At 50.3% G+C, this 26,026-nt stretch overlaps 33 non-coding genes across 33 annotated transcripts; 27 read left to right on the forward strand and 6 right to left on the reverse strand.

Moving 5' to 3' along the window:
* Positions 1–225: 225 nt before the first annotated feature.
* Positions 226–298, forward strand: trnar-acg (transfer RNA arginine (anticodon ACG)). Its single transcript has one exon. It is a non-coding gene; the product is annotated as a tRNA-Arg (tRNA).
* Positions 299–771: 473 nt separating this feature from the next.
* Positions 772–843, forward strand: trnae-uuc (transfer RNA glutamic acid (anticodon UUC)). The gene has a single exon. It is a non-coding gene; the product is annotated as a tRNA-Glu (tRNA).
* A 265-nt stretch (positions 844–1,108) lies between these two features.
* trnae-cuc (transfer RNA glutamic acid (anticodon CUC)) lies at positions 1,109–1,180 on the reverse strand. Its single transcript has one exon. It is a non-coding gene; the product is annotated as a tRNA-Glu (tRNA).
* A 630-nt stretch (positions 1,181–1,810) lies between these two features.
* Positions 1,811–1,883, forward strand: trnar-acg (transfer RNA arginine (anticodon ACG)). The gene has a single exon. It is a non-coding gene; the product is annotated as a tRNA-Arg (tRNA).
* Positions 1,884–2,693: 810 nt separating this feature from the next.
* trnae-cuc (transfer RNA glutamic acid (anticodon CUC)) lies at positions 2,694–2,765 on the reverse strand. The gene has a single exon. It is a non-coding gene; the product is annotated as a tRNA-Glu (tRNA).
* A 630-nt stretch (positions 2,766–3,395) lies between these two features.
* Positions 3,396–3,468, forward strand: trnar-acg (transfer RNA arginine (anticodon ACG)). The gene has a single exon. It is a non-coding gene; the product is annotated as a tRNA-Arg (tRNA).
* A 473-nt stretch (positions 3,469–3,941) lies between these two features.
* On the forward strand, positions 3,942–4,013 carry trnae-uuc (transfer RNA glutamic acid (anticodon UUC)). Its single transcript has one exon. It is a non-coding gene; the product is annotated as a tRNA-Glu (tRNA).
* Positions 4,014–4,980: 967 nt separating this feature from the next.
* trnar-acg (transfer RNA arginine (anticodon ACG)) lies at positions 4,981–5,053 on the forward strand. Its single transcript has one exon. It is a non-coding gene; the product is annotated as a tRNA-Arg (tRNA).
* Positions 5,054–5,863: 810 nt separating this feature from the next.
* Positions 5,864–5,935, reverse strand: trnae-cuc (transfer RNA glutamic acid (anticodon CUC)). Its single transcript has one exon. It is a non-coding gene; the product is annotated as a tRNA-Glu (tRNA).
* Positions 5,936–6,565: 630 nt separating this feature from the next.
* On the forward strand, positions 6,566–6,638 carry trnar-acg (transfer RNA arginine (anticodon ACG)). Its single transcript has one exon. It is a non-coding gene; the product is annotated as a tRNA-Arg (tRNA).
* An 811-nt stretch (positions 6,639–7,449) lies between these two features.
* trnae-cuc (transfer RNA glutamic acid (anticodon CUC)) lies at positions 7,450–7,521 on the reverse strand. Its single transcript has one exon. It is a non-coding gene; the product is annotated as a tRNA-Glu (tRNA).
* A 630-nt stretch (positions 7,522–8,151) lies between these two features.
* Positions 8,152–8,224, forward strand: trnar-acg (transfer RNA arginine (anticodon ACG)). Its single transcript has one exon. It is a non-coding gene; the product is annotated as a tRNA-Arg (tRNA).
* Positions 8,225–8,697: 473 nt separating this feature from the next.
* Positions 8,698–8,769, forward strand: trnae-uuc (transfer RNA glutamic acid (anticodon UUC)). Its single transcript has one exon. It is a non-coding gene; the product is annotated as a tRNA-Glu (tRNA).
* A 967-nt stretch (positions 8,770–9,736) lies between these two features.
* On the forward strand, positions 9,737–9,809 carry trnar-acg (transfer RNA arginine (anticodon ACG)). Its single transcript has one exon. It is a non-coding gene; the product is annotated as a tRNA-Arg (tRNA).
* Positions 9,810–11,590: 1,781 nt separating this feature from the next.
* On the forward strand, positions 11,591–11,662 carry trnae-uuc (transfer RNA glutamic acid (anticodon UUC)). Its single transcript has one exon. It is a non-coding gene; the product is annotated as a tRNA-Glu (tRNA).
* Positions 11,663–12,629: 967 nt separating this feature from the next.
* Positions 12,630–12,702, forward strand: trnar-acg (transfer RNA arginine (anticodon ACG)). The gene has a single exon. It is a non-coding gene; the product is annotated as a tRNA-Arg (tRNA).
* Positions 12,703–13,175: 473 nt separating this feature from the next.
* On the forward strand, positions 13,176–13,247 carry trnae-uuc (transfer RNA glutamic acid (anticodon UUC)). The gene has a single exon. It is a non-coding gene; the product is annotated as a tRNA-Glu (tRNA).
* Positions 13,248–14,214: 967 nt separating this feature from the next.
* On the forward strand, positions 14,215–14,287 carry trnar-acg (transfer RNA arginine (anticodon ACG)). The gene has a single exon. It is a non-coding gene; the product is annotated as a tRNA-Arg (tRNA).
* A 475-nt stretch (positions 14,288–14,762) lies between these two features.
* Positions 14,763–14,834, forward strand: trnae-uuc (transfer RNA glutamic acid (anticodon UUC)). Its single transcript has one exon. It is a non-coding gene; the product is annotated as a tRNA-Glu (tRNA).
* Positions 14,835–15,801: 967 nt separating this feature from the next.
* trnar-acg (transfer RNA arginine (anticodon ACG)) lies at positions 15,802–15,874 on the forward strand. The gene has a single exon. It is a non-coding gene; the product is annotated as a tRNA-Arg (tRNA).
* A 475-nt stretch (positions 15,875–16,349) lies between these two features.
* Positions 16,350–16,421, forward strand: trnae-uuc (transfer RNA glutamic acid (anticodon UUC)). Its single transcript has one exon. It is a non-coding gene; the product is annotated as a tRNA-Glu (tRNA).
* Positions 16,422–17,388: 967 nt separating this feature from the next.
* On the forward strand, positions 17,389–17,461 carry trnar-acg (transfer RNA arginine (anticodon ACG)). Its single transcript has one exon. It is a non-coding gene; the product is annotated as a tRNA-Arg (tRNA).
* Positions 17,462–17,935: 474 nt separating this feature from the next.
* Positions 17,936–18,007, forward strand: trnae-uuc (transfer RNA glutamic acid (anticodon UUC)). The gene has a single exon. It is a non-coding gene; the product is annotated as a tRNA-Glu (tRNA).
* A 266-nt stretch (positions 18,008–18,273) lies between these two features.
* On the reverse strand, positions 18,274–18,345 carry trnae-cuc (transfer RNA glutamic acid (anticodon CUC)). Its single transcript has one exon. It is a non-coding gene; the product is annotated as a tRNA-Glu (tRNA).
* A 1,177-nt stretch (positions 18,346–19,522) lies between these two features.
* On the forward strand, positions 19,523–19,594 carry trnae-uuc (transfer RNA glutamic acid (anticodon UUC)). Its single transcript has one exon. It is a non-coding gene; the product is annotated as a tRNA-Glu (tRNA).
* A 265-nt stretch (positions 19,595–19,859) lies between these two features.
* On the reverse strand, positions 19,860–19,931 carry trnae-cuc (transfer RNA glutamic acid (anticodon CUC)). Its single transcript has one exon. It is a non-coding gene; the product is annotated as a tRNA-Glu (tRNA).
* Positions 19,932–20,561: 630 nt separating this feature from the next.
* trnar-acg (transfer RNA arginine (anticodon ACG)) lies at positions 20,562–20,634 on the forward strand. Its single transcript has one exon. It is a non-coding gene; the product is annotated as a tRNA-Arg (tRNA).
* Positions 20,635–21,109: 475 nt separating this feature from the next.
* On the forward strand, positions 21,110–21,181 carry trnae-uuc (transfer RNA glutamic acid (anticodon UUC)). The gene has a single exon. It is a non-coding gene; the product is annotated as a tRNA-Glu (tRNA).
* Positions 21,182–22,148: 967 nt separating this feature from the next.
* Positions 22,149–22,221, forward strand: trnar-acg (transfer RNA arginine (anticodon ACG)). The gene has a single exon. It is a non-coding gene; the product is annotated as a tRNA-Arg (tRNA).
* A 1,513-nt stretch (positions 22,222–23,734) lies between these two features.
* On the forward strand, positions 23,735–23,807 carry trnar-acg (transfer RNA arginine (anticodon ACG)). The gene has a single exon. It is a non-coding gene; the product is annotated as a tRNA-Arg (tRNA).
* A 475-nt stretch (positions 23,808–24,282) lies between these two features.
* On the forward strand, positions 24,283–24,354 carry trnae-uuc (transfer RNA glutamic acid (anticodon UUC)). Its single transcript has one exon. It is a non-coding gene; the product is annotated as a tRNA-Glu (tRNA).
* A 917-nt stretch (positions 24,355–25,271) lies between these two features.
* trnar-acg (transfer RNA arginine (anticodon ACG)) lies at positions 25,272–25,344 on the forward strand. The gene has a single exon. It is a non-coding gene; the product is annotated as a tRNA-Arg (tRNA).
* A 476-nt stretch (positions 25,345–25,820) lies between these two features.
* trnae-uuc (transfer RNA glutamic acid (anticodon UUC)) lies at positions 25,821–25,892 on the forward strand. Its single transcript has one exon. It is a non-coding gene; the product is annotated as a tRNA-Glu (tRNA).
* Positions 25,893–26,026: the final 134 nt, after the last annotated feature.

The raw sequence follows: 26,026 nt of genomic DNA on the forward strand, positions 1-26,026 counted from the left end.
TAAAGTAATTTGCTACCCAGCTACGTTAGCCACGCCAGGAAGACAGAGATCCCTAACATGTGACGCCTCCGTCTTCAAGCTTTTCATAGCAGACCCCTCATCGGAGCGCTTCCTTACGTTGGCTCCAGGCCTGTTAATGGCATGAGAAAAAGTTGATGTTGCGACAGGCCCCGCTCCAGGCAAACACCACCAAGATGCGTGTAAACACCAGGGCGCCTGACCGGTGGGCCAGTGGCGCAATGGATAATGCGTCTGACTACGGATCAGAAGATTCTAGGTTCGACTCCTGGCTGGCTCGATCTGCCTGTTTTGCTTCGCTGTCAGCCTACAGCAGTTTTATTAGCTTGTTTTATTAGCCCATAGTTTTTGACTATTGGTATTGGAATGGTTAGTTTTTTTTTTTGTAAACTGACAGTCCAACCATAGGCCGTTTTGTCAGCTAGATAGCGCCTACCATACAATACCGTGCGTGTTTTCAAATGTATCGCTTAAGCACTGTCACGGGGACCTTGCTTTAATGACCAGTTTATAGTATCTTTTTATGCGAACACAAGAATGGGAGAGAGCTGCACCCCCTGGGAGAGACAAATGACAGCTCCCTCCATCGAGTCTGGTACAAGTGAATTCAGTAAACAATCCCTTCGGAACATTGCCATATTCTTAAAGGCGACGGTCACACACTGAATGCCAAAGGGCCTAACATAACCCTGCCCTTGTACTGGCCACACGCATGAAAAATGGCACACAAGCCTGACCGGCGTTTGCGGGCTTTCCCATATGGTCTAGCGGTCAGGATTCCTGGTTTTCACCCAGGCGGCCTGGGTTCGACTCCCGGTATGGGAAGTTTGGCTTGTCTTTGCTCCCCTTATCGAACAGCCAGCGCTTCTGTCTATTCATGAATCGCTTTAAGCCAGCAGTGGCGCTGCAGCAACCTGATAGGTTGAGGTTCTTCTCTTTCCCTGCATACCTTCGATAGCTCAGCTGGTAGAGCGGAGGACTGTAGGTGGAACGTTGGCAATCCTTAGGTCGCTGGTTCGACTCCGGCTCGAAGGAGGTCATTTTTCACACTCAAACATTTTCTTGACCGCGCTGGAGGGCAAAAGTAACGTTCCCTGACCGGGAATCGAACCCGGGCCACGGCGGTGAGAGCGCCGAGTCCTAACCACTAGACCTCCAGGGAAGGGCTTTTCAGCCTGTCTCCTCAAGCCTGTCTGTGGGCCTCTACCAGATTTTGCTGCAATTTCTCAAGCAAAACCGCTAAGGCTAGCCTTTTCCTCTTGGAGAGGAGAGAGTCTCTGACCCTGGATCACAGTTCTTCCACTGAGAAACTGTCACATGCTCCGTGAGAACATCCTAACAACACCGCAACTTGCAATTCAATTAAAGCAGCTTGCAAAAGACAACAAGGAGAGCCCAGCCGTGCTCTCAGTGCCAAGAGGTGCCTGACTCACTCCGCTTTTTGTTTTCAGCCCTTCTTCTGCAGAGCATCTGGCGAAGGAGCTCGAGGTTGACAGAGCGCATAGCACAGAGTGTCGTCGTCTCTGAGGTATGCCTGGCTTTTTGAGCGGCCAGCCTTGCACTGTTTTAAAGTAATTTGCTACCCAGCTACGTTAGCCACGCCAGGAAGACAGAGATCCCTAACATGTGACGCCTCCGTCTTCAAGCTTTTCATAGCAGACCCCTCATCGGAGCGCTTCCTTACGTTGGCTCCAGGCCTGTTAATGGCATGAGAAAAAGTTGATGTTGCGACAGGCCCCGCTCCAGGCAAACACCACCAAGATGCGTGTAAACACCAGGGCACCTGACAGGTGGGCCAGTGGCGCAATGGATAACGTGTCTGACTACGGATCAGAAGATTCTAGGTTCGACTCCTGGCTGGCTCGATCTGCCTCTTTTGCTTCGCTGTCAGCCTACAGCAGTTTTATTAGCTTGTTTTATTAGCCCATAGTTTTTGACTATTGGTATTGGAATGGTTAGTTTTTTTTCTTGTAAACTGACAGTCCAACCATAAGAAGTTTTGTCAGCTAGATAGCGCCTACCATACAATACCGTGCGTGTTTTCAAATGCATCGCATAAGCATTGTCACGGGGACCTTGCTTTAATGACCAGTTTATAGTATCTTTTTATGCGAACACAAGAATGGGAGAGAGCTGCACCCCCTGGGAGAGACAAATGACAGCTCCTTCCATCGAGTCTGGTACAAGTGAATTCAGTAAACAATCCCTTCGGAACATTGCCATATTCTTAAAGGCGACGGTCACACACTGAATGCCAAAGGGCCTAACATAACCCTGCCCTTGTACTGGCCACACGCATGAAAAATGGCACACAAGCCTGACCGGCGTTTGCGGGCTTTCCCATATGGTCTAGCGGACAGGATTCCTGGTTTTCACCCAGGCGGCACGGGTTCGACTCCCGGTATGGGAAGTTTGGCTTGTCTTTGCTCCCCTTATCGAACAGCCAGCGTTTCTGTCTATTCCTGAATCGCTTTTAGCCAGCAGTGGAGCTGCAGCAACCTGATAGGTTGAGGTTCTTCTCTTTCCCTGCATACCTTTGATAGCTCAGCTGGTAGCGCGGAGGACTGTAGGTGGAACGTTGGCAATCCTTAGGTCGCTGGTTCGACTCCGGCTCGAAGGAGGTCACTTTTCACACTCAAACATTTTCTTGGCCGCGCTGGAGGGCAAAAGGAACGTTCCCTGACCGGGAATCGAACCCTGGCCGCGGCGGTGAGAGCGCCGAATCCTAACCACTAGACCACCAGGGAAGGGCTGTTCAGCCTGTCTCCTCAAGCCTGCCTGTGGGCCTCTACCAGATTTTGCTGCAATTTCTCAAGCAAAACCGCTAAGGCTAGCCTTTTCCTCTTGGAGAGGAGAGAGTCTCTGACCCTGGATCACAGTTCTTCCACTGAGAAACTGTCACATGCTCTGTGAGAACATCCTAACAACACCGCAACTTGCAATTCAATCAAAGCAGCTTGCAAAAGACAACAAGGAGAGCCCAGCCGTGCTCTCAGTGCCAAGAGGTGCCTGACTCACTCCGCTTTTTGTTTTCAGCCCTTCTTCTGCAGAGCATCTGGCGAAGGAGATCGAGGTTGACAGAGCGCATAGCACAGAGTGTCGTCGTCTCTGAGGTATGCCTGGCTTTTTGAGCGGCCAGCCTTGCACTGTTTTAAAGTAATTTGCTACCCAGCTACGTTAGCCACGCCAGGAAGACAGAGATCCCTAACATGTGACGCCTCCGTCTTCAAGCTTTTCATAGCAGACCCCTCATCGGAGCGCTTCCTTACGTTGGCTCCAGGCCTGTTAATGGCATGAGAAAAAGTTGATGTTGCGACAGGCCCCGCTCCAGGCAAACACCACCAAGATGCGTGTAATTACCAGGGCACCTGACCGGTGAGCCAGTGGCGCAATGGATAACGTGTCTGACTACGGATCAGAAGATTCTAGGTTCGACTCCTGGCTGGCTCGATCTGCCTGTTTTGCTTCGCTGTCAGCCTACAGCAGTTTTATTAGCTTGTTTTATTAGCCCATAGTTTTTGACTATTGGTATTGGAATGGTTAGTTTTTTTTCTTGTAAACTGACAGTCCAACCATAGGCCGTTTTGTCAGCTAGATAGCGCCTACCATACAATACCGTGCGTGTTTTCAAATGCATCGCTTAAGCACTGTCACGGGGACCTTGCTTTAATGACCAGTTTATAGTATCTTTTTATGCGAACACAAGAATGGGAGAGAGCTGCACCCCCTGGGAGAGACAAATGACAGCTCCCTCCATCGAGTCTGGTACAAGTGAATTCAGTAAACAATCCCTTCGGAACATTGCCATATTCTTAAAGGCGACGGTCACACACTGAATGCCAAAGGGCCTAACATAACCCTGCCCTTGTACTGGCCACACGCATGAAAAATGGCACACAAGCCTGACCGGCGTTTGCGGGCTTTCCCATATGGTCTAGCGGTCAGGATTCCTGGTTTTCACCCAGGCGGCCCGGGTTCGACTCCTGGTATGGGAAGTTTGGCTTGTTTTTGCTTCCCTTATCGAACAGCCAGCGCTTCTGTCTATTCCTGAATCGCTTTTAGCCAGCAGTGGAGCTGCAGCAACCTGATAGGTTGAGGTTCTTCTCTTTCCCTGCATACCTTCGATAGCTCAGCTGGTAGAGCGGAGGACTGTAGGTGGAACGTTGGCAATCCTTAGGTCGCTGGTTCGACTCCGGCTCGAAGGAGGTCACTTTTCACACTCAAACATTTTCTTGGCAGCGCTGGAGGGCAAAAGGAACGTTGCCTGACCGGGAATCGAACCCTGGCCGCGGCGGTGAGAGCGCCGAATCCTAACCACTAGACCACCAGGGAAGGGCTGTTCAGCCTGTCTCCTCAAGCCTGCCTGTGGGCCTCTACCAGATTTTGCTGCAATTTCTCAAGCAAAACCGCTAAGGCTAGCCTTTTCCTCTTGGAGAGGAGAGAGTCTCTGACCCTGGATCACAGTTCTTCCACTGAGAAACTGTCACATGCTCTGTGAGAACATCCTAACAACATCGCAACTTGCAATTCAATCAAAGCAGCTTGCAAAAGACAACAAGGAGAGCCCAGCCGTGCTCTCAGTGCCAAGAGGTGCCTGACTCACTCCGCTTTTTGTTTTCAGCCCTTCTTCTGCAGAGCATCTGGCGAAGGAGCTCCAGGTTGACAGAGCGCATAGCACAGAGTGTCGTCGTCTCTGAGGTATGCCTGGCTTTTTGAGCGGCCAGCCTTGCACTGTTTTAAAGTAATTTGCTACCCAGCTACGTTAGCCATGCCAGGAAGACAGAGATCCCTAACATGTGACGCCTCCGTCTTCAAGCTTTTCATAGCAGACCCCTCATCGGAGCGCTTCCTTACGTTGGCTCCAGGCCTGTTAATGGCATGAGAAAAAGTTGATGTTGCGACAGGCCCCGCTCCAGGCAAACACCACCAAGATGCGTGTAAACACCAGGGCACCTGACCGGTGAGCCAGTGGCGCAATGGATAACGTGTCTGACTACGGATCAGAAGATTCTAGGTTCGACTCCTGGCTGGCTCGATCTGCCTCTTTTGCTTCGCTGTCAGCCTACAGCAGTTTTATTAGCTTGTTTTATTAGCCCATAGTTTTTGACTATTGGTATTGGAATGGTTAGTTTTTTTTCTTGTAAACTGACAGTCCAACCATAAGCAGTTTTGTCAGCTAGATAGCGCCTACCATACAATACCGTGCGTGTTTTCAAATGCATCGCATAAGCACTGTCACGGGGACCTTGCTTTAATGACCATTTTATTGTATCTTTTTATGCGAACACAAGAATGGGAGAGAGCTGCACCCCCTGGGAGAGACAAATGACAGCTCCCTCCATCGAGTCTGGTACAAGTGAATTCAGTAAACAATCCCTTCGGAACATTGCCATATTCTTAAAGGCGACGGTCACACACTGAATGCCAAAGGGCCTAACATAACCCTGCCCTTGTACTGGCCACACGCATGAAAAATGGCACACAAGCCTGACCGGCGTTTGCGGGCTTTCCCATATGGTCTAGCGGACAGGATTCCTGGTTTTCACCCAGGCGGCACGGGTTCGACTCCCGGTATGGGAAGTTTGGCTTGTCTTTGCTCCCCTTATCGAACAGCCAGCGTTTCTGTCTATTCCTGAATCGCTTTTAGCCAGCAGTGGAGCTGCAGCAACCTGATAGGTTGAGGTTCTTCTCTTTCCCTGCATACCTTCGATAGCTCAGCTGGTAGCGCGGAGGACTGTAGGTGGAACGTTGGCAATCCTTAGGTCGCTGGTTCGACTCCGGCTCGAAGGAGGTCACTTTTCACACTCAAACATTTTCTTGGCCGCGCTGGAGGGCAAAAGGAACGTTCCCTGACCGGGAATCGAACCCTGGCCGCGGCGGTGAGAGCGCCGAATCCTAACCACTAGACCACCAGGGAAGGGCTGTACAGCCTGTCTCCTCAAGCCTGCCTGTGGGCCTCTACCAGATTTTGCTGCAATTTCTCAAGCAAAACCGCTAAGGCTAGCCTTTTCCTCTTGGAGAGGAGAGAGTCTCTGACCCTGGATCACAGTTCTTCCACTGAGAAACTGTCACATGCTCAGTGAGAACATCCTAACAACACCGCAACTTGCAATTCAATCAAAGCAGCTTGCAAAAGACAACAAGGAGAGCCCAGCCGTGCTCTCAGTGCCAAGAGGTGCCTGACTCACTCCGCTTTTTGTTTTCAGCCCTTCTTCTGCAGAGCATCTGGCGAAGGAGCTCGAGGTTGACAGAGCGCATAGCACAGAGTGTCGTCGTCTCTGAGGTATGCCTGGCTTTTTGAGCGGCCAGCCTTGCACTGTTTTAAAGTAATTTGCTACCCAGCTACGTTAGCCACGCCAGGAAGACAGAGATCCCTAACATGTGACGCCTCCGTCTTCAAGCTTTTCATAGCAGACCCCTCATCGGAGCGCTTCCTTACGTTGGCTCCAGGCCTGTTAATGGCATGAGAAAAAGTTGATGTTGCGACAGGCCCCGCTCCAGGCAAACACCACCAAGATGCGTGTAAACACCATGATGCCTGACCGGTGGGCCAGTGGCGCAATGGATAACGCGTCTGACTACGGATCAGAAGATTCTAGGTTCGACTCCTGGCTGGCTCGATCTGCCTCTTTTGCTTCGCTGTCAGCCTACAGCAGTTTTATTAGCTTGTTTTATTAGCCCATAGTTTTTGACTATTGGTATTGGAATGGTTAGTTTTTTTTCTTGTAAACTGACAGTCCAACCATAAGCAGTTTTGTCAGCTAGATAGCGCCTACCATACAATACCGTGCGTGTTTTCAAATGCATCGCATAAGCACTGTCACGGGGACCTTGCTTTAATGACCAGTTTATAGTATCTTTTTATGCGAACACAAGAATGGGAGAGAGCTGCACCCCCTGGGAGAGACAAATGACAGCTCCCTCCATCGAGTCTGGTACAAGTGAATTCAGTAAACAATCCCTTCGGAACATTGCCATATTCTTAAAGGCGACGGTCACATACTAAATTGCCAAAGGGCCTAACATAACCCTGCCCTTGTACTGGCCACACGCATGAAAAATGGCACACAAGCCTGACCGGCGTTTAAGGGCTTTCACATATGCTCTAGCGGACAGGATTCCTGGTTTTCACCCAGGCGGCACGGGTTCGACTCCCGGTATGGGAAGTTTGACTTGTCTTTGCTCCCCTTATCGAACAGCCAGCGTTTCTGTCTATTCCTGAATCGCTTTTAGCCAGCAGTGGAGCTGCAGCAACCTGATAGGTTGAGGTTCTTCTCTTTCCCTGCATACCTTCGATAGCTCAGCTGGTAGCGCGGAGGACTGTAGGTGGAACGTTGGCAATCCTTAGGTCGCTGGTTCGACTCCGGCTCGAAGGAGGTCACTTTTCACACTGAAACATTTTCTTGGCCGCGCTGGAGGGCAAAAAGAATGTTCCCTGACCGGGAATCGAACCCGGGCCGCGGCGGTGAGAGCGCCGAATCCTAACCACTAGACCACCAGGGAAGGGCTGTTCAGCCTGTCTCCTCAAGCCTGCCTGTGGGCCTCTACCAGATTTTGCTGCAATTTCTCAAGCAAAACCGCTAAGGCTAGCCTTTTCCTCTTGGAGAGGAGAGAGTCTCTGACCCTGGATCACAGTTCTTCCACTGAGAAGCTGTCACATGCTCCGTGAGAACATCCTAACAACACCGCAACTTGCAATTCAATCAAAGCAGCTTGCAAAAGACAACAAGGAGAGCCCAGCCGTGCTCTCAGTGCCAAGAGGTGCCTGACTCACTCCGCTTTTTGTTTTCAGCCCTTCTTCTGCAGAGCATCTGGCGAAGGAGCTCGAGGTTGACAGAGCGCATAGCACAGAGTGTCGTCGTCTCTGAGGTATGCCTGGCTTTTTGAGCAGCCAGCCTTGCACTGTTTTAAAGTAATTTGCTACCCAGCTACGTTAGCCACGCCAGGAAGACAGAGATCCCTAACATGTGACGCCTCCGTCTTCAAGCTTTTCATAGCAGACCCCTCATCGGAGCGCTTCCTTACGTTGGCTCCAGGCCTGTTAATGGCATGAGAAAAAGTTGATGTTGCGACAGGCCCCGCTCCAGGCAAACACCACCAAGATGCGTGTAAACACCATGGCGCCTGACCGGTGGGCCAGTGGCGCAATGGATAACGCGTCTGACTACGGATCAGAAGATTCTAGGTTCGACTCCTGGCTGGCTCGATCTGCCTCTTTTGCTTCGCTGTCAGCCTACAGCAGTTTTATTAGCTTGTTTTATTAGCCCATAGTTTTTGACTATTGGTATTGGAATGGTTAGTTTTTTTTCTTGTAAACTGACAGTCCAACCATAGGCCGTTTTGTCAGCTAGATAGCGCCTACCATACAATACCGTGCGTGTTTTCAAATGCATCGCATAAGCACTGTCACGGGGACCTTGCTTTAATGACCAGTTTATAGTATCTTTTTATGCGAACACAAGAATGGGAGAGAGCTGCACCCCCTGGGAGAGACAAATGACATCTCCCTCCATCGAGTCTGGTACAAGTGAATTCAGTAAACAATCCCTTCGGAACATTGCCATATTCTTAAAGGCGACGGTCACACACTGAATGCCAAAGGGCCTAACATAACCCTGCCCTTGTACTGGCCACACGCATGAAAAATGGCACACAAGCCTGACCAGCGTTTGCGGGCTTTCCCATATGGTCTAGCGGTCAGGATTCCTGGTTTTCACCCAGGCGGCCCGGGTTCGACTCCCGGTATGGGAAGTTTGGCTTGTCTTTGCTCCCCTTATCGAACAGCCAGAGCTTCCGTCTATTACTGAATCGCTTTTAGCCAGCAGTGGAGCTGCAGCAACCTCATAGGTTGAGGTTCTTCTCTTTCCCTGCATACCTTCGATAGCTCAGCTGGTAGAGCGGAGGACTGTTGGTGGAACGTTGGCAATCCTTAGGTTGCTGGTTCGACTCCGGCTCGAAGGAGGTCACTTTTCACACTCAAACATTTTCTTGGCCGCGCTGGAGGGCAAAAGGAACGTTCCCTGACCGGGAATCGAAACCGGGCCGCGGCGGTGAGAGCGCCGAATCCTAACCACTAGACCACCAGGGAAGGGCTGTTCAGCCTGTCTCCTCAAGCCTGCCTGTGGGCCTCTACCAGATTTTGCTGCAATTTCTCAAGCAAAACCGCTAAGGCTAGCCTTTTCCTCTTGGAGAGGAGAGAGTCTCTGACCCTGGATCACAGTTCTTCCACTGAGAAACTGTCACATGCTCTGTGAGAACATCCTAACAACATCGCAACTTGCAATTCAATCAAAGCAGCTTGCAAAAGACAACAAGGAGAGCCCAGCCGTGCTCTCAGTGCCAAGAGGTGCCTGACTCACTCCGCTTTTTGTTTTCAGCCCTTCTTCTGCAGAGCATCTGGCGAAGGAGCTCGAGGTTGACAGAGCGCATAGCACAGAGTGTCGTCGTCTCTGAGGTATGCCTGGCTTTTTGAGCGGCCAGCCTTGCACTGTTTTAAAGTAATTTGCTACCCAGCTACGTTAGCCACGCCAGGAAGACAGAGATCCCTAACATGTGACGCCTCCGTCTTCAAGCTTTTCATAGCAGACCCCTCTTTGGAGCGCTTCCTTACGTTGGCTCCAGGCCTGTTAATGGCATGAGAAAAAGTTGATGTTGCGACAGGCCCCGCTCCAGGCAAACACCACCAAGATGCGTGTAAACACCAGGGCGCCTGACCGGTGGGCCAGTGGCGCAATGGATAACGCGTCTGACTACGGATCAGAAGATTCTAGGTTCGACTCCTGGCTGGCTCGATCTGCCTCTTTTGCTTCGCTATCAGCCTACAGCAGTTTTATTAGCTTGTTTTATTAGCCCATAGTTTTTGACTATTGGTATTGGAATGGTTAGTTTTTTTTTCTTGTAAACTGACAGTCCAACCATAGGCCGTTTTGTCAGCTAGATAGCGCCTACCATACAATACCGTGCGTGCTTTCAAATGCATCGCATAAGCACTGTCACGGGGACCTTGCTTTAACCCTTTAGGCGCCAGAGGTTTTTTCCTAAAACGTTCGATTTTGACATCTTAATTTCAAAAGGCTATATCTTAATATTGATAAAAGATAGAAACTTTCTGTAAATTAGAGAAATATTGAGGAGGACCATAAGTTTATGTAGAGATTACATTTTCCCATCTAATTTGCATATTATGACGTCATAACGTGGGTGCAATCTTGGATTATAGAATTTTCATGAAAAGCCAAATGTTTAAATGATAAATGCAGCACTTCTTACCCCCCAAAATGTCCCTCACCTTCTGTGTGCTATATTGCACAATACTGAATGTTTTAGGTAAATAGTAAACAAACTGTGTAAATCATTACTAATAAATGGTAGAAACAAACCGAATGCATGTAGCGGTTTGCCTTTTGCTGTAGAGATTTTCCATTTACTACATACAGTAAGCACTCTGATTCCATATATAGGGCACATATATATTATATATTATGCATAATAGCCCCCTGCCCCGTGTCACAGCGCGTCTGCTCGCGTCCAGATCTGCCTCACGCGCCGCAGTCTGCACAGCCTGGACCACTGTTATTGTAATTTTGACTCCCCACCCTGCCTCCACGTTTCCCTCGAACTTGCTTATGAATACTTCGACCTCTTCTAACATACCCAGTGTTGTTAGATAAAGTCTGCACCACAATACTGTCGCAGCAATCGCGGAGATGCGCGCGGTGAGAAGACGCGTGCTTCATGGTGAGCGCGGCAAAAAATCTCCCGCGGCTGCCGCGTTCTCAACACTAACACACCTGCTAACTTCGCGATGAACACTCGGACCCCGGGAAACATTATTCCCACGACTGACATTGGGCAAAGGACCATATACATTGGGCAAATGATCCACCGTTTGTGCTTAGTGTAATGTTAGGTTTAGTTTCACTTTCAGAGTCACCGTCATCTCATATTTCCCTTCAGAATCAGGGTCCGCGAATAGAAGACCCAACACTTCATTGCGGGTAAGCTTTATTGATGCCATTAGAAAATAATAATAGTAATAATAATCTAATGCAAATACTCGCTGACGTTGACAATGCTCTGATAAAACGGCTCACTCGCACGTCAGCTCCGCTTTTGTTTACACTGATTCAATGCGCTCTTGCTCGCATATTTTATTATAGAATAATGATGTTTGTATGAGTCAGGGATGAAGTACGACATGTCTACCATCTAGTGGAGGGGAGGTTGAATGAAATTTGACACCCTATTTGACAAAATCGGCCGTTTTATTCAGTGACGCATCTTGTCGAGTAAACTCGACCGTGGCGCCAAGAGGGTTAATGACCAGTTTATAGTATCTTTTTATGCGAACACAAGAATGGGAGAGAGCTGCACCCCCTGGGAGAGACAAATGACATCTCCCTCCATCGAGTCTGGTACAAGTGAATTCAGTAAACAATCCCTTCGGAACATTGCCATATTCTTAAAGGCGACGGTCACACACTGAATGCCAAAGGGCCTAACATAACCCTGCCCTTGTACTGGCCACACGCATGAAAAATGGCACACAAGCCTGACCGGCGTTTGCGGGCTTTCCCATATGGTCTAGCGGTCAGGATTCCTGGTTTTCACCCAGGCGGCCCGGGTTCGACTCCCGGTATGGGAAGTTTGGCTTGTCTTTGCTCCCCTTATCGAACAGCCAGAGCTTCTGTCTATTACTGAATCGCTTTTAGCCAGCAGTGGAGCTGCAGCAACCTGATAGGTTGAGGTTCTTCTCTTTCCCTGCATACCTTCGATAGCTCAGCTGGTAGAGCGGAGGACTGTAGGTGGACCGTTGGCAATCCTTAGGTCGCTGGTTCGACTCCGGCTCGAAGGAGGTCACTTTTCACACTCAAACATTTTCTTGGCCGCGCTGGAGGGCAAAAGGAACGTTCCCTGACCGGGAATCGAACCCCGGCCGCGGCGGTGAGAGCGCCGAATCCTAACCACTACACCACCAGGGAAGGGCTGTTCAGCCTGTCTCCTCAAGCCTTCCTGTGGGCCTCTACCAGATTTTGCTGCAATTTCTCAAGCAAAACCGCTAAGGCTAGCCTTTTCCTCTTGGAGAGAAGAGAGTCTCTGACCCTGGATCACAGTTCTTCCACTGAGAAACTGTCACATGCTCCGTGAGAACATCCTAACAACACCGCAACTTGCAATTCAATCAAAGCAGCTTGCAAAAGACAACAAGGAGAGCCCAGCCGTGCTCTCAGTGCCAAGAGGTGCCTGACTCACTCCGCTTTTTGTTTTCAGCCCTTCTTCTGCAGAGCATCTGGCGAAGGAGCTCGAGGTTGACAGAGCGCATAGCACAGAGTGTCGTCGTCTCTGAAGTATGCCTGGCTTTTTGAGCGGCCAGCCTTGCACTGTTTTAAAGTAATTTGCTACCCAGCTACGTTAGCCACGCCAGGAAGACAGAGATCCCTAACATGTGACGCCTCCGTCTTCAAGCTTTTCATAGCAGACCCCTCATCGGAGCGCTTCCTTACGTTGGCTCCAGGCCTGTTAATGGCATGAGAAAAAGTTGATGTTGCGACAGGCCCCGCTCCAGGCGAACACCACCAAGATGCGTGTAAACACCAGGGCGCCTGACCGGTGGGCCAGTGGCGCAATGGATAACGCGTCTGACTACGGATCAGAAGATTCTAGGTTCGACTCCTGGCTGGCTCGATCTGCCTCTTTTGCTTCGCTATCAGCCTACAGCAGTTTTATTAGCTTGTTTTATTAGCCCATAGTTTTTGACTATTGGTATTGGAATGGTTAGTTTTTTTTCTTGTAAACTGACAGTCCAACCATAGGCCATTTTGTCAGCTAGATAGCGCCTACCATACAATACCGTGCGTGTTTTCAAATGCATCGCATAAGCACTGTCACGGGGACCTTGCTTTAATGACCAGTTTATAGTATCTTTTTATGCGAACACAAGAATGGGAGAGAGCTGCACCCCCTGGGAGAGACAAATGACAGCTCCCTCCATCGAGTCTGGTACAAGTGAATTCAGTAAACAATCCCTTCGGAACATTGCCATATTCTTAAAGGCGACGGTCACACACTGAATGCCAAAGGGCCTAACATAACCCTGCCCTTGTACTGGCCACACGCATGAAAAATGGCACACAAGCCTGACCGGCGCTTGCAGGCTTTCCCATATGGTCTAGCGGTCAGGATTCCTGGTTTTCACCCAGGCGTCCCGGGTTCGACTCCCGGTATGGGAAGTTTGGCTTGTCTTTGCTCCCCTTATCGAACAGCCAGCGCTTCTGTCTATTCCTGAATCGCTTTTAGCCAGCAGTGGAGCTGCAGCAACCTGATAGGTTGAGGTTCTTCTCTTTCCCTGCATACCTTCGATAGCTCAGCTGGTAGAGCGGAGGACTGTAGGTGGAACGTTGGCAATCCTTAGGTCGCTGGTTCGACTCCGGCTCGAAGGAGGTCACTTTTCACACTCAAACATTTTCTTGGCCGTGCTGGAGGGCAAAAGGAACATTCCCTGACCGGGAATCGAACCCGGGCCGCGGCGGTGAGAGCGCCGAATCCTAAACACTAGACCACCAGGGAAGGGCTGTTCAGCCTGTCTCCTCAAGCCTGCCTGTGGGCCTCTACCAGATTTTGCTGCAATTTCTCAAGCAAAACCGCTAAGGCTAGCCTTTTCCTCTTGGAGAGGAGAGAGTCTCTGACCCTGGATCACAGTTCTTCCACTGAGAAACTGTCACATGCTCTGTGAGAACATCCTAACAACACCGCAACTTGCAATTCAATCAAAGCAGCTTGCAAAAGACAACAAGGAGAGCCCAGCCGTGCTCTCAGTGCCAAGAGGTGCCTGAATCACTCCGCTTTTTGTTTTCAGCCCTTCTTCTGCAGAGCATCTGGCGAAGGAGCTCGAGGTTGACAGAGCGCATAGCACAGAGTGTCGTCGTCTCTGAGGTATGCCTGGTTTTTTGAGCGGCCAGCCTTGCACTGTTTTAAAGTAATTTGCTACCCAGCTACGTTAGCCACGCCAGGAAGACAGAGATCCCTAACATGTGACGCCTCCGTCTTCAAGCTTTTCATAGCAGACCCCTCATCGGAGCGCTTCCTTACGTTGGCTCCAGGCCTGTTAATGGCATGAGAAAAAGTTGATGTTGCGACAGGCCCCGCTCCAGGCGAACACCACCAAGATGCGTGTAAACACCAGGGCGCCTGACCGGTGGGCCAGTGGCGCAATGGATAACGCGTCTGACTACGGATCAGAAGATTCTAGGTTCTACTCCTGGCTGGCTCGATCTGCCTCTTTTGCTTCGCTATCAGCCTACAGCAGTTTTATTAGTTTGTTTTATTAGCCCATAGTTTTTGATTATTGGTATTGGAATGGTTAGTTTTTTTTTTCTTGTAAACTGACAGTCCAACCATAGGCCGTTTTGTCAGCTAGATAGCACCTACCATACAATACCGTGCGTGCTTTCAAATGCATCGCATAAGCACTGTCACGGGGACCTTGCTTTAATGACCAGTTTATAGTATCTTTTTATGCGAACACAAGAATGGGAGAGAGCTGCACCCCCTGGGAGAGACAAATGACATCTCCCTCCATCGAGTCTGGTACAAGTGAATTCAGTAAACAATCCCTTCGGAACATTGCCATATTCTTAAAGGCGACGGTCACACACTGAATGCCAAAGGGCCTAACATAACCCTGCCCTTGTACTGGCCACACGCATGAAAAATGGCACACAAGCCTGACCGGCGTTTGCGGGCTTTCCCATATGGTCTAGCGGTCAGGATTCCTGGTTTTCACCCAGGCGGCCCGGGTTCGACTCCCGGTATGGGAAGTTTGGCTTGTCTTTGCTCCCCTTATCGAACAGCCAGAGCTTCTGTCTATTACTGAATCGCTTTTAGCCAGCAGTGGAGCTGCAGCAACCTGATAGGTTGAGGTTCTTCTCTTTCCCTGCATACCTTCGATAGCTCAGCTGGTAGAGCGGAGGACTGTAGGTGGACCGTTGGCAATCCTTAGGTTGCTGGTTCGACTCCGGCTCGAAGGAGGTCACTTTTCACACTCAAACATTTTCTTGGCCGCGCTGGAGGGCAAAAGGAACGTTCCCTGACCGGGAATCGAACCCCGGCCACGGCGGTGAGAGCGCCGAATCCTAACCACTACACCACCAGGGAAGGGCTGTTCAGCCTGTCTCCTCAAGCCTTCCTGTGGGCCTCTACCAGATTTTGCTGCAATTTCTCAAGCAAAACCGCTAAGGCTAGCCTTTTCCTCTTGGAGAGAAGAGAGTCTCTGACCCTGGATCACAGTTCTTCCACTGAGAAACTGTCACATGCTCCGTGAGAACATCCTAACAACACCGCAACTTGCAATTCAATCAAAGCAGCTTGCAAAAGACAACAAGGAGAGCCCAGCCGTGCTCTCAGTGCCAAGAGGTGCCTGACTCACTCCGCTTTTTGTTTTCAGCCCTTCTTCTGCAGAGCATCTGGCGAAGGAGCTCGAGGTTGACAGAGCGCATAGCACAGAGTGTCGTCGTCTCTGAAGTATGCCTGGCTTTTTGAGCGGCCAGCCTTGCACTGTTTTAAAGTAATTTGCTACCCAGCTACGTTAGCCACGCCAGGAAGACAGAGATCCCTAACATGTGACGCCTCCGTCTTCAAGCTTTTCATAGCAGACCCCTCATCGGAGCGCTTCCTTACGTTGGCTCCAGGCCTGTTAATGGCATGAGAAAAAGTTGATGTTGCGACAGGCCCCGCTCCAGGCGAACACCACCAAGATGCGTGTAAACACCAGGGCGCCTGACCGGTGGGCCAGTGGCGCAATGGATAACGCGTCTGACTACGGATCAGAAGATTCTAGGTTCGACTCCTGGCTGGCTCGATCTGCCTCTTTTGCTTCGCTATCAGCCTACAGCAGTTTTATTAGCTTGTTTTATTAGCCCATAGTTTTTGACTATTGGTATTGGAATGGTTAGTTTTTTTTTTCTTGTAAACTGACAGTCCAACCATAGGCCGTTTTGTCAGCTAGATAGCACCTACCATACAATACCGTGCGTGCTTTCAAATGCATCGCATAAGCACTGTCACGGGGACCTTGCTTTAATGACCAGTTTATAGTATCTTTTTATGCGAACACAAGAATGGGAGAGAGCTGCACCCCCTGGGAGAGACAAATGACATCTCCCTCCATCGAGTCTGGTACAAGTGAATTCAGTAAACAATCCCTTCGGAACATTGCCATATTCTTAAAGGCGACGGTCACACACTGAATGCCAAAGGGCCTAACATAACCCTGCCCTTGTACTGGCCACACGCATGAAAAATGGCACACAAGCCTGACCGGTGTTTGCGGGCTTTCCCATATGGTCTAGCGGTCAGGATTCCTGGTTTTCACCCAGGCGGCCCGGGTTCGACTCCCGGTATGGGAAGTTTGGCTTGTCTTTGCTCCCCTTATCGAACAGCCAGAGCTTCCGTCTATTACTGAATCGCTTTTAGCCAGCAGTGGAGCTGCAGCAACCTGATAGGTTGAGGTTCTTCTCTTTCCCTGCATACCTTCGATAGCTCAGCTGGTAGAGCGGAGGACTGTTGGTGGAACGTTGGCAATCCTTAGGTTGCTGGTTCGACTCCGGCTCGAAGGAGGTCACTTTTCACACTCAAACATTTTCTTGGCCGCGCTGGAGGGCAAAAGGAACGTTCCCTGACCGGGAATCGAAACCGGGCCGCGGCGGTGAGAGCGCCGAATCCTAACCACTAGACCACCAGGGAAGGGCTGTTCAGCCTGTCTCCTCAAGCCTGCCTGTGGGCCTCTACCAGATTTTGCTGCAATTTCTCAAGCAAAACCGCTAAGGCTAGCCTTTTCCTCTTGGAGAGGAGAGAGTCTCTGACCCTGGATCACAGTTCTTCCACTGAGAAACTGTCACATGCTCTGTGAGAACATCCTAACAACATCGCAACTTGCAATTCAATCAAAGCAGCTTGCAAAAGACAACAAGGAGAGCCCAGCCGTGCTCTCAGTGCCAAGAGGTGCCTGACTCACTCCGCTTTTTGTTTTCAGCCCTTCTTCTGCAGAGCATCTGGCGAAGGAGCTCGAGGTTGACAGAGCGCATAGCACAGAGTGTCGTCGTCTCTGAGGTATGCCTGGCTTTTTGAGCGGCCAGCCTTGCACTGTTTTAAAGTAATTTGCTACCCAGCTACGTTAGCCACGCCAGGAAGACAGAGATCCCTAACATGTGACGCCTCCGTCTTCAAGCTTTTCATAGCAGACCCCTCTTTGGAGCGCTTCCTTACGTTGGCTCCAGGCCTGTTAATGGCATGAGAAAAAGTTGATGTTGCGACAGGCCCCGCTCCAGGCAAACACCACCAAGATGCGTGTAAACACCAGGGCGCCTGACCGGTGGGCCAGTGGCGCAATGGATAACGCGTCTGACTACGGATCAGAAGATTCTAGGTTCGACTCCTGGCTGGCTCGATCTGCCTCTTTTGCTTCGCTATCAGCCTACAGCAGTTTTATTAGCTTGTTTTATTAGCCCATAGTTTTTGACTATTGGTATTGGAATGGTTAGTTTTTTTTTCTTGTAAACTGACAGTCCAACCATAGGCCGTTTTGTCAGCTAGATAGCGCCTACCATACAATACCGTGCGTGCTTTCAAATGCATCGCATAAGCACTGTCACGGGGACCTTGCTTTAATGACCAGTTTATAGTATCTTTTTATGCGAACACAAGAATGGGAGAGAGCTGCACCCCCTGGGAGAGACAAATGACATCTCCCTCCATCGAGTCTGGTACAAGTGAATTCAGTAAACAATCCCTTCGGAACATTGCCATATTCTTAAAGGCGACGGTCACACACTGAATGCCAAAGGGCCTAACATAACCCTGCCCTTGTACTGGCCACACGCATGAAAAATGGCACACAAGCCTGACCGGCGTTTGCGGGCTTTCCCATATGGTCTAGCGGTCAGGATTCCTGGTTTTCACCCAGGCGGCCCGGGTTCGACTCCCGGTATGGGAAGTTTGGCTTGTCTTTGCTCCCCTTATCGAACAGCCAGAGCTTCTGTCTATTACTGAATCGCTTTTAGCCAGCAGTGGAGCTGCAGCAACCTGATAGGTTGAGGTTCTTCTCTTTCCCTGCATACCTTCGATAGCTCAGCTGGTAGAGCGGAGGACTGTAGGTGGACCGTTGGCAATCCTTAGGTCGCTGGTTCGACTCCGGCTCGAAGGAGGTCACTTTTCACACTCAAACATTTTCTTAGGCCGCGCTGGAGGGCAAAAGGAACGTTCCCTGACCGGGAATCAAACCCGGGCCGCGGCGGTGAGAGCGCCGAATCCTAACCACTAGACCACCAGGGAAGGGCTGTTCAGCCTGTCTCCTCAAGCCTGCCTGTGGGCCTCTACCAGATTTTGCTGCAATTTCTCAAGCAAAACCGCTAAGGCTAGCCTTTTCCTCTTGGAGAGGAGAGAGTCTCTGACCCTGGATCACAGTTCTTCCACTGAGAAACTGTCACATGCTCCGTGAGAACATCCTAACAACACCGCAACTTGCAATTCAATCAAAGCAGCTTGCAAAAGACAACAAGGAGAGCCCAGCCGTGCTCTCAGTGCCAAGAGGTGCCTGACTCACTCCGCTTTTTGTTTTTAGCCCTTCTTCTGCAGAGCATCTGGCGAAGGAGCTCGAGGTTGACAGAGCGCATAGCACAGAGTGTCGTCGTCTCTGAGGTATGCCTGGTTTTTTGAGCGGCCAGCCTTGCACTGTTTTAAAGTAATTTGCTACCCAGCTACGTTAGCCACGCCAGGAAGACAGAGATCCCTAACATGTGACGCCTCCGTCTTCAAGCTTTTCATAGCAGACCCCTTATCGGAGCGCTTCCTTACGTTGGCTCCAGGCCTGTTAATGGCATGAGAAAAAGTTGATGTTGCGACAGGCCCCGCTCCAAGCGAACACCACCAAGATGCGTGTAAACACCAGGGCGCCTGACCGGTGCGCCAGTGGCGCAATGGATAACGCGTCTGACTACGGATCAGAAGATTCTAGGTTCTACTCCTGGCTGGTTGATCTGCCTCTTTTGCTTCGCTATCAGCCTACAGCAGTTTTATTAGTTTGTTTTATTAGCCCATAGTTTTTGACTATTGGTATTGGAATGGTTAGTTTTTTTTTTCTTGTAAACTGACAGTCCAACCATAGGCCGTTTTGTCAGCTAGATAGCACCTACCATACAATACCGTGCGTGCTTTCAAATGCATCGCATAAGCACTGTCACGGGGACCTTGCTTTAATGACCAGTTTATAGTATCTTTTTATGCGAACACAAGAATGGGAGAGAGCTGCACCCCCTGGGAGAGACAAATGACATCTCCCTCCATCGAGTCTGGTACAAGTGAATTCAGTAAACAATCCCTTCGGAACATTGCCATATTCTTAAAGGCGACGGTCACACACTGAATGCCAAAGGGCCTAACATAACCCTGCCCTTGTACTGGCCACACGCATGAAAAATGGCACACAAGCCTGACCGGCGTTTGCGGGCTTTCCCATATGGTCTAGCGGTCAGGATTCCTGGTTTTCACCCAGGTGGCCCGGGTTCGACTCCCGGTATGGGAAGTTTGGCTTGTCTTTGCTCCCCTTATCGAACAGCCAGAGCTTCTGTCTATTACTGAATCGCTTTTAGCCAGCAGTGGAGCTGCAGCAACCTGATAGGTTGAGGTTCTTCTCTTTCCCTGCATACCTTCGATAGCTCAGCTGGTAGAGCGGAGGACTGTAGGTGGAACGATGGCAATCCTTAGGTCGCTGGTTCGACTCCGGCTCGAAGGAGGTCACTTTTCACACTCAAACATTTTCTTGGCCGCGCTGGAGGGCAAAAGGAACGTTCCCTGACCGGGAATCGAACCCGGGCCGCGGCGGTGAGAGCGCTGAATCCTAACCACTAGACCACCAGGGAAGGGCTGTTCAGCCTGTCTCCTCAAGCCTGCCTGTGGGCCTCTACCAGATTTTGCTGCAATTTCTCAAGCAAAACCGCTAAGGCTAGCCTTTTCCTCTTGGAGAGGAGAGAGTCTCTGACCCTGGATCACAGTTCTTCCACTGAGAAACTGTCACATGCTCTGTGAGAACATCCTAACAACATCGCAACTTGCAATTCAATCAAAGCAGCTTGCAAAAGACAACAAGGAGAGCCCAGCCGTGCTCTCAGTGCCAAGAGGTGCCTGACTCACTCCGCTTTTTATTTTCAGCCCTTCTTCTGCAGAGCATCTGGCGAAGGAGCTCGAGGTTGACAGAGCGCATAGCACAGAGTGTCGTCGTCTCTGAGGTATGCCTGGCTTTTTGAGCGGCCAGCCTTGCACTGTTTTAAAGTAATTTGCTACCCAGCTACGTTAGCCACGCCAGGAAGACAGAGATCCCTAACATGTGACGCCTCCGTCTTCAAGCTTTTCATAGCAGACCTCTCATCGGAGCGCTTCCTTACGTTGGCTCCAGGCCTGTTAATGGCATGAGAAAAAGTTGATGTTGCGACAGGCCCCGCTCCAGGCAAACACCACCAAGATGCGTGTAAACACCAGGGCGCCTCACCGGTGGGCCAGTGGCGCAATGGATAACGCGTCTGACTACGGATCAGAAGATTCTAGGTTCGACTCCTGGCTGGCTCGATCTGCCTCTTTTGCTTCGCTATCAGCCTACAGCAGTTTTATTAGCTTGTTTTATTAGCCCATAGTTTTTGACTATTGGTATTGGAATGGTTAGTTTTTTTTTTCTTGTAAACTGACAGTCCAACCATAGGCCGTTTTGTCAGCTAGATAGCGCCTACCATACAATACCGTGCGTGCTTTCAAATGCATCGCATAAGCACTGTCACGGGGACCTTGCTTTAATGACCAGTTTATAGTATCTTTTTATGCGAACACAAGAATGGGAGAGAGCTGCACCCCCTGGGAGAGACAAATGACATCTCCCTCCATCGAGTCTGGTACAAGTGAATTCAGTAAACAATCCCTTCGGAACATTGCCATATTCTTAAAGGCGACGGTCACACACTGAATGCCAAAGGGCCTAACATAACCCTGCCCTTGTACTGGCCACACGCATGAAAAATGGCACACAAGCCTGACCAGCGTTTGCGGGCTTTCCCATATGGTCTAGCGGTCAGGATTCCTGGTTTTCACCCAGGCGGCCCGGGTTCGACTCCCGGTATGGGAAGTTTGGCTTGTCTTTGCTCCCCTTATCGAACAGCCAGAGCTTCTGTCTATTACTGAATCGCTTTTAGCCAGCAGTGGAGCTGCAGCAACCTGATAGGTTGAGGTTCTTCTCTTTCCCTGCATACCTTCGATAGCTCAGCTGGTAGAGCGGAGGACTGTAGGTGGACCGTTGGCAATCCTTAGGTCGCTGGTTCGACTCCGGCTCGAAGGAGGTCACTTTTCACACTCAAACATTTTCTTGGCCGCGCTGGAGGGCAAAAGGAACATTCCCTGACCGGGAATCGAACCCCGGCCGCGGCGGTGAGAGCGCCGAATCCTAACCACTAGACCACCAGGGAAGGGCTGTTCAGCCTGTCTCCTCAAGCCTTCCTGTGGGCCTCTACCAGATTTTGCTGCAATTTCTCAAGCAAAACCGCTAAGGCTAGCCTTTTCCTCTTGGAGAGGAGAGAGTCTCTTACCCTGGATCACAGTTCTTCCACTGAGAAACTGTCACATGCTCCGTGAGAACATCCTAACAACACCGCAACTTGCAATTCAATCAAAGCAGCTTGCAAAAGACAACAAGGAGAGCCCAGCCGTGCTCTCAGTGCCAAGAGGTGCCTGACTCACTCCGCTTTTTGTTTTCAGCCCTTCTTCTGCAGAGCATCTGGCGAAGGAGCTCGAGGTTGACAGAGCGCATAGCACAGAGTGTCGTCGTCTCTGAAGTATGCCTGGCTTTTTGAGCGGCCAGCCTTGCACTGTTTTAAAGTAATTTGCTACCCAGCTACGTTAGCCACGCCAGGAAGACAGAGATCCCTAACATGTGACGCCTCCGTCTTCAAGCTTTTCATAGCAGACCCCTCATCGGAGCGCTTCCTTACGTTGGCTCCAGGCCTGTTAATGGCATGAGAAAAAGTTGATGTTGCGACAGGCCCCGCTCCAGGCGAACACCACCAAGATGCGTGTAAACACCAGGGCGCCTGACCGGTGGGCCAGTGGCGCAATGGATAACGCGTCTGACTACGGATCAGAAGATTCTAGGTTCGACTCCTGGCTGGCTCGATCTGCCTCTTTTGCTTCGCTATCAGCCTACAGCAGTTTTATTAGCTTGTTTTATTAGCCCATAGTTTTTGACTATTGGTATTGGAATGGTTAGTTTTTTTTTCTTGTAAACTGACAGTCCAACCATAGGCCATTTTGTCAGCTAGATAGCGCCTACCATACAATACCGTGCGTGCTTTCAAATGCATCGCATAAGCACTGTCACGGGGACCTTGCTTTAATGACCAGTTCATAGTATCTTTTTATGCGAACACAAGAATGGGAGAGAGCTGCACTCCCTGGGAGAGACAAATGACATCTCCCTCCATTGAGTCTGGTACAAGTGAATTCAGTAAACAATCCCTTCGGAACATTGCCATATTCTTAAAGGCGACGGTCACACACTGAATGCCAAAGGGCCTAACATAACCCTGCCCTTGTACTGGCCACACGCATGAAAAATGGCACACAAGCCTGACCGGCGCTTGCAGGCTTTCCCATATGGTCTAGCGGTCAGGATTCCTGGTTTTCACCCAGGCGGCCCGGGTTCGACTCCCGATATGGGAAGTTTGGCTTGTCTTTGCTCCCCTTATCGAACAGCCAGAGCTTCTGTCTATTACTGAATCGTTTTTAGCCAGCAGTGGAGCTGCAGCAACCTGATAGGTTGAGGTTCTTCTCTTTCCCTGCATACCTTCGATAGCTCAGCTGGTAGAGTGGAGGACTGTAGGTGGACCGTTGGCAATCCTTAGGTCGCTGGTTCGACTCCGGCTCGAAGGAGGTCACTTTTCACACTCAAACATTTTCTTGGCCGCGCTGGAGGGCAAAAGGAACTTTCCCTGTCCGGGAATCGAACCCAGGCCGCGGCGGTGAGAGCGCCGAATCCTAACCACTAGACCACCAGGGAAGGGCTGTTCAGCCTGTCTCCTCAAGCCTGCCTGTGGGCCTCTACCAGATTTTGCTGCAATTTCTCAAGCAAAACCGCTAAGGCTAGCCTTTTCCTCTTGGAGAGGAGAGAGTCTCTGACCCTGGATCACAGTTCTTCCACTGAGAAACTGTCACATGCTCCGTGAGAACATCCTAACAACACCGCAACTTGCAATTCAATCAAAGCAGCTTGCAAAAGACAACAAGGAGAGCCCAGCCGTGCTCTCAGTGCCAAGAGGTGCCTGACTCACTCCGCTTTTTGTTTTCAGCCCTTCTTCTGCAGAGCATCTGGCGAAGGAGCTCGAGGTTGACAGAGCGCATAGCACAGAGTGTCGTCGTCTCTGAGGTATGCCTGGTTTTTTGAGCGGCCAGCCTTGCACTGTTTTAAAGTAATTTGCTACCCAGCTACGTTAGCCACGCCAGGAAGACAGAGATCCCTAACATGTGACGCCTCCGTCTTCAAGCTTTTCATAGCAGACCCCTCATCGGAGCGCTTCCTTACGTTGGCTCCAGGCCTGTTAATGGCATGAGAAAAAGTTGATGTTGCGACAGGCCCCGCTCCAGGCGAACACCACCAAGATGCGTGTAAACACCAGGGCGCCTGACCGGTGGGCCAGTGGCGCAATGGATAACGCGTCTGACTACGGATCAGAAGATTCTAGGTTCGACTCCTGACTGGCTCGATCTGCCTCTTTTGCTTCGCTATCAGCCTACAGCAGTTTTATTAGTTTGTTTTATTAGCCCATAGTTTTTGACTATTGGTATTGGAATGGTTAGTTTTTTTTTTCTTGTAAACTGACAGTCCAACCATAGGCCGTTTTGTCAGCTAGATAGCACCTACCATACAATACCGTGGGTGCTTTCAAATGCATCGTATAAGCACTGTCACGGGGACCTTGCTTTAATGACCAGTTTATAGTATCTTTTTATGCGAACACAAGAATGGGAGAGAGCTGCACCCCCTGGGAGAGACAAATGACATCTCCCTCCATCGAGTCTGGTACAAGTGAATTCAGTAAACAATCCCTTCGGAACATTGCCATATTCTTAAAGGCGACGGTCACACACTGAATGCCAAAGGGCCTAACATAACCCTGCCCTTGTACTGGCCACACGCATGAAAAATGGCACACAAGCCTGACCGGCGTTTGCGGGCTTTCCCATATGGTCTAGCGGTCAGGATTCCTGGTTTTCACCCAGGCGGCCCGGGTTCGACTCCCGGTATGGGAAGTTTGGCTTGTCTTTGCTCCCCTTATCGAACAGCCAGAGCTTCTGTCTATTACTGAATCGCTTTTAGCCAGCAGTGGAGCTGCAGCAACCTGATAGGTTGAGGTTCTTCTCTTTCCCTGCATACCTTCGATAGCTCAGCTGGTAGAGCGGAGGACTGTAGATGGAACGTTGGCAATCCTTAGGTCGCTGGTTCGACTCCGGCTCGAAGGAGGTCACTTTTCACACTCAAACATTTTCTTGGCCGCGCTGGAGGGCAAAAGGAATCCTAACCACTAGACCACCAGGGAAGGGCTGTTCAGCCTGTCTCCTCAAGCCTGGCTGTGGGCCTCTACCAGATTTTGCTGCAATTTCTCAAGCAAAACCACTAAGGCTAGCCTTTTCCTCTTGGAGAGGAGAGAGTCTCTGACCCTGGATCACAGTTCTTCCACTGAGAAACTGTCACATGCTCTGTGAGAACATCCTAACAACATCGCAACTTGCAATTCAATCAAAGCAGCTTGCAAAAGACAACAAGGAGAGCCCAGCCGTGCTCTCAGTGCCAAGAGGTGCCTGACTCACTCCGCTTTTTGTTTTCAGCCCTTCTTCTGCAGAGCATCTGGCGAAGGAGCTCGAGGTTGACAGAGCGCATAGCACAGAGTGTCGTCGTCTCTGAGGTATGCCTGGCTTTTTGAGCGGCCAGCCTTGCACTGTTTTAAAGTAATTTGCTACCCAGCTACGTTAGCCACGCCAGGAAGACAGAGATCCCTAACATGTGACGCCTCCGTCTTCAAGCTTTTCATAGCAGACCCCTCTTTGGAGCGCTTCCTTACGTTGGCTCCAGGCCTGTTAATGGCATGAGAAAAAGTTGATGTTGCGACAGGCCCCGCTCCAGGCAAACACCACCAAGATGCGTGTAAACACCAGGGCGCCTCACCGGTGGGCCAGTGGCGCAATGGATAACGCGTCTGACTACGGATCAGAAGATTCTAGGTTCGACTCCTGGCTGGCTCGATCTGCCTCTTTTGCTTCGCTATCAGCCTACAGCAGTTTTATTAGTTTGTTTTATTAGCCCATAGTTTTTGACTATTGGTATTGGAATGGTTAGTTTTTTTTTTTCTTGTAAACTGACAGTCCAACCATAGGCCGTTTTGTCAGCTAGATAGCACCTACCATACAATACCGTGCGTGCTTTCAAATGCATCGCATAAGCACTGTCACGGGGACCTTGCTTTAATGACCAGTTTATAGTATCTTTTTATGCGAACACAAGAATGGGAGAGAGCTGCACCCCCTGGGAGAGACAAATGACATCTCCCTCCATCGAGTCTGGTACAAGTGAATTCAGTAAACAATCCCTTCGGAACATTGCCATATTCTTAAAGGCGACGGTCACACACTGAATGCCAAAGGGCCTAACATAACCCTGCCCTTGTACTGGCCACACGCATGAAAAATGGCACACAAGCCTGACCGGCATTTGCGGGCTTTCCCATATGGTCTAGCGGTCAGGATTCCTGGTTTTCACCCAGGCGGCCCGGGTTCGACTCCCGGTATGGGAAGTTTGGCTTGTCTTTGCTCCCCTTATCGAACAGCCAGAGCTTCTGTCTATTACTGAATCGCTTTTAGCCAGCAGTGGAGCTGCAGCAACCTGATAGGTTGAGGTTCTTCTCTTTCCCTGCATACCTTCGATAGC

The sequence above is a fragment of the Pseudorasbora parva genome, chromosome 22, assembly GCF_024679245.1.
Source record: "Pseudorasbora parva isolate DD20220531a chromosome 22, ASM2467924v1, whole genome shotgun sequence".
NCBI classification, from domain to species: domain Eukaryota; kingdom Metazoa; phylum Chordata; class Actinopteri; order Cypriniformes; family Gobionidae; genus Pseudorasbora; species Pseudorasbora parva.